The sequence below is a fragment of the Ciona intestinalis genome, chromosome 6 (genome assembly GCF_000224145.3).
Source record: "Ciona intestinalis chromosome 6, KH, whole genome shotgun sequence".
NCBI classification, from domain to species: Eukaryota; Metazoa; Chordata; class Ascidiacea; order Phlebobranchia; family Cionidae; genus Ciona; species Ciona intestinalis.
In genome coordinates this window covers 1,543,726-1,548,607 of record NC_020171.2, presented here as the reverse complement: position 1 = coordinate 1,548,607, position 4,882 = coordinate 1,543,726, and the positions used below count along the sequence as shown (strand labels likewise).

The window sequence follows — 4,882 nt, the reverse complement described above, 5'->3', positions numbered from 1 at the left end:
TTCCAGGCAGTACCAGCTAATACTGTTGTTCTGACAACTGTCCCTGCTAATCAACCAAGTAAGGCTTAAGCTTGTTGTTTGTATGTAACATTTATGCCATGTTTGGACTCCCATGTAATGTATAGTCCAATGTATACATTTAGTCCATTAAGGATTTGGTTTAATGTTACAGCACTTAACATGAATTAACTGGGCCGTATACAATTCCCCCCAAACCTACTTTCCACTATCATATATAATGTTTATGTGCCACAAATGCTGCAACTGGTGTTCTGTTTTATACACCTCATGCCGGCATACAAAATATACAAGATAAACAAGTTTATTTAACCTTTATATATTGATAAATAACTTATTATTACAGTTGTTGGCTACCAACCTCAAACAGGCTACCCACCCCAATCCCAAGTAAGTAAGTAGATTGTAAATAATATTACATAGTGCCATAGGTGTTAAATTTGGGGCGTCGAAAATGTTTCACCGTTAAGCCTAGAACAGCTTTTTTAAATTATACGTTTAGTTTTTTGGCATATGTGAATGTTAGTGTTTTAGCTAACAATTAACTAAATCCTTTAAAACAGACATGACATTATGTGTTTTAGTCTGCAGTTTAAAACAGCTTTTACCCTGATGTTAGGTGTCATTACGAATGTGTTTTAGCCTCCAGTTCAAAACAGCTCTTACCCTGCTGTTAGGTATCTTTACTAATAACCAGAGCTAGTATTGCATTCGGCTCATTAATTAATAGAGTTCCCAATGTTTAAGTTTGACGATTAGGAGTGAAACTGAATTTTTGCATTTTTTCTTTAGATTTATATGTGATACAATTTTTAAGTGTATGTTGTAACATAAAAGACAACTGTGTTATTATATATATGGTCTGGTATGTTTTTATTGAAACTGGTCAAAAATCACCTTCTGTGCACCACAACATAATATAGTTTCGATCGATTTTAAAACGCCCATAAGGCTATTATGCTGCCCTGCTGTGAGAGAAACAAGAGAGTAAAATAGGTTTAGGTTCCAGTGTTTACCATAATAAAAATAAAAAAGACAATGATTTAAATGTAATGTTACAGAATTATAAATTCGAATCTATTTTAATGTGACTTTTTTGTTTTGTTTTATTGATTTTTATTTGGCAACACTGAAGAGGGAGTATGTGTGCGCCCATTGGTCACAATATTTGTGGCATACATGACATACCACTGCATACCAATGGTGTGATTCAGGTCACACACACATATCTGGCAAGCATTCTTTTTATAATGGGAGGGGGGCAACAGTATAAGAATGAATGCTATGATATTTGTAATGAAATTAATAATCATACTGCAATGTTTATATATATTATAAATGGTAACCATGTGGGGCTTATTTTACTAAAATCTTAAAGATTCTGTTTCTAACTTTTAGGTTAAAGTTTTACTTGTATTGGTGTGACCTGCAAAATAAATAAAAATTATGTTATGTTGTTTTTAGTTGTCCATATTTTTATGTGTATTTCCTATCATTCCAACTTACACTACAGCATTATTACATTGCATTCATGCATTGATCTAAACCTAACACATGGTCCTAATTAAACATTTATTTAATTTCTGCAGAAGCCTGAAGGAGAGATTCCCCCAGAGTATAAATTGGCAAGTTGAAACATAAATATAAATATTGTATGCTGCTCTCATTACTTTTGTATTGTAACGAATCTTTATTTAATTAGCAACCTTATTCAAATAGAATCCATCATCATTAAACACACAATAATATAAACTTAAAGACACATTTAGACAGCATAACATAATAGGAGTAAAACTGAAACACTAAACGGTGAACTACATAACGAACTGCTGCACGAGGAGTAGAACTGAAACACTAAACAGTAAACTGCAGCACACGAGAAAAGAAGCAAATACAAGGAATGCGTTAACACGCGCGGCACCAAAAACACGTAACTAATAATTAGGCGAGTACTGGAACAAAGGAATGCGAGAACAGAACTAGGGACCACAACGAAGAATCTAGCGTACAGAACAGGGGAATAAATAATACGGTTATATAAACACGTTAATCGTCACACTACCCCCTCCTCACGATTAGCACATAGCCCACGATGTGCATACATATACGAATAAACACACACACACGGTTTACGGAGAAATATCGGTAGAAAACAATCACAAAGACATCATACATAATCGCGTAAATGAGGTGGTCTACGACGCACACGCCCAAACATTGAAACGCCTGCGTTCGGATCGGATTCATCCCAAGTGTCTGTTTGTTCATTTCCGTCTTCAGACGGCGTTGCTGAAAATGGTACGGGAGTTGCATTGACCCAAGAACTGGGTGGCTGCTCGCTCTCACAACGTCTTAAGTTGTCCACATGAACCACTTTCTTTCTCGAGGCCTCAGTCTCTTGGATTCTGTATAGATTGGGTGATAACTTATCCAAAACTAGAAAAGGCCCAGTCCAGCCTTTTCCCAATTTTTGTCGAGCCTTCGGCGGATAAAAATACCACACCCATTGTCCAGGTTCAAATGTGGATGCATGAACCCGCCGATCGTAGTACCTTTTCTGTCGCTCTGCTGCACGAGCCAAATTACTTCTTACTTGTAAAAACGCGTTCGCACTTGCCCGGCGCATGTGTTCCACGTAATCGGTATGGCATCGGTAATATCGGTCATTGGGGCTGGGATACATAATATCTAATGGCAGATCGATTTCTCGACCCAACATTAACCTGTTTGGGGAATACTGGGTTGATTCGTGTTCCGACGCCCGATAAGCCATGCACACATACGGCAGGTGCACGTCCCAGTTGTTGCGGTTATTATTAACGAACATCGCCAGCATTTGCTGAAGAGTGCGGTTGAAACGCTCGACTAGTCCGGATGATTGTGGGTGGTAAGGGGAAGCTCGCGTTTTCTCAACACCCAACAATCGGCATGTCTCCTGAAAGACTCGAGACTCGAAATCCCGTCCTTGATCTGAGTGAATGGTCTTCGGGACACCCAACCGGCAGAATACCTGTGTGACGAGCGTGTGTGCTGTGGTCACGGCTTGTTGGTCGGGAAGAGCAAAGCACTCAGTCCATTTACTGAAATAATCGCACACGACCATTATGTACGCATTGCCGTTATCAGTGACCGGTAGCGGGCCCACAAAATCGAGTGAGATTCGTTCCATCGGTGTACCAACAGGTTGTTGTTGTAACATGCTTCGATGCCTACCATGAAGCGATTTCCGTTGAGCGCAGGGTTTACACCATTTGCACCATTGCTTTACGTCGCGGCGCAAGCCCGGCCAGTAGAAACGTCTACTGATTTGTTTCGTTGTCTTTGCTGTACCAAGGTGACCACTTGTGCGGCATTCGTGAAGCTGTCTGTAGATTTGTCGTCGTAGTTGTGTGGGGGCGATAAGGCGATGCTCTTCCACACCGTCGTCGTCGTCTGGATACCATACTTTATATAACAGTCCGTTCACCACTTCCAGATCATCCCATTGGGCAGCGTACTTGGCACCATTTTCAGCACTAAGTCCCAGTGCTGAGAAGTTCGAAGGAACGAATTGACTTTGGCCTTTTAATCGGAGTAAGATGCTGAGGTCATGGTCTTGATTTTGCAGCTCTCTTAACTCCTCTATCGACCAAACATCGAGCCAATTTGAATCTGACGACCCTCTTACCCGCTGCGACGCACGCAGTCTTCTGATCGGTTGTCTTCTACCGGACACACTTTTAAAATAGGCACAATCTGTGCAATCAGTTTGATTGCAACGTTGTCGAGATAGACCGTCTGCATTTGCATGTTTTACTCCGCGTCGATGCTCAACTTCAAACGTGTATGTGTCTAGAACGGATACCCATCGGGCCAACATTCCTTCTGGTTCTTTAATTGACATCAACCACTTTAACGCTGCGTGGTCGGTACGAATAAGAAATTTTCTCCCCAATAAATAATGACGAAAATACTTAACGAAAAAATATAACGCTAATAACTCTCTATAGGTCGTACAGTACCTACGTTGACTGGAGTTTAGGGTGGTGCTTGCGTATGCTACTACTCTTTCTTGACCCCCGTATTCCTGAGACAGCACAGCACCCATGCCTGTGGAACTTGCATCGACGTCAAGAATGAACTTCGCACCTTTGATTGGGTACGCTAACACAGGAGTCGTCATCAGCTTGTCTTTCAATTTTTGAAATGCGATCTGGCACTCGGGCGACCATCGAAACTCTCGGTTTTTCTTCGTCAAATCATACAACGGCGCCGCGATGCACGCAAAGTCTTTTACAAAACGGCGGTAGTATGACGCAAACCCAATGAATTGTCTAACTTCTCGTACGGTGGTTGGTCGACACCAGTGCCTTATCGCTTCCGTCTTTCGTTCTTCTCCATGTATTCCCTTCGCAGAGACCACATGTCCAAGAAAATTAGCTTTCTGTTGGAGAAGCTTACATTTGTTAGGCTTCAATTTTAATCCCGCTTTTCGAATTCTTTCAAATACAACTCGTAGATTTTTAGAGGCCATATTAAAATTTCGTGCAAAAGTAATTACATCATCTACGTATACCAGACATGTTTTAAAAAGAAGTCCCGTGAGTATCTGTTCCATGAGCCGTTCAAACGTAGCGGGTGCGTTCGTCAGTCCGAACGGCATGACTTTAAATTGAAAGAGCCCCTTTCCTGCGACGGTGAACGCGGTCTTTTCTTTGTCCGCGCTGTCCATCTCCACCTGCCAGTAACCACTAGCAAAGTCCAATGTCGAAAAGTACGTCGATCCTCCCAAGGCGTCTAACATTTCTTCTATACGAGGAAGAGGGTATGCGTCTTTAATCGTTACTCGATTAAGAGCCCGAAAGTCTACACAGAAACGCTGCGA

At 41.2% G+C, this 4,882-nt stretch overlaps 1 protein-coding gene and 1 long non-coding RNA gene across 4 annotated transcripts in view; one reads left to right on the top strand and one right to left on the bottom strand.

Annotated features, from left to right (window-relative positions):
• On the top strand, positions 1-1,648 carry LOC104265779. Its single transcript, XR_717275.3, has 3 exons — positions 1-58; positions 365-408; positions 1,608-1,648. It is a non-coding gene; the product is annotated as an uncharacterized LOC104265779 (long non-coding RNA).
• Positions 1-4,882, bottom strand: part of LOC100184998 (paraspeckle component 1) — a 21,895-nt gene that overhangs the window by 3,125 nt on the left and 13,888 nt on the right. The gene's annotated exons all lie outside the window — the stretch shown is intronic.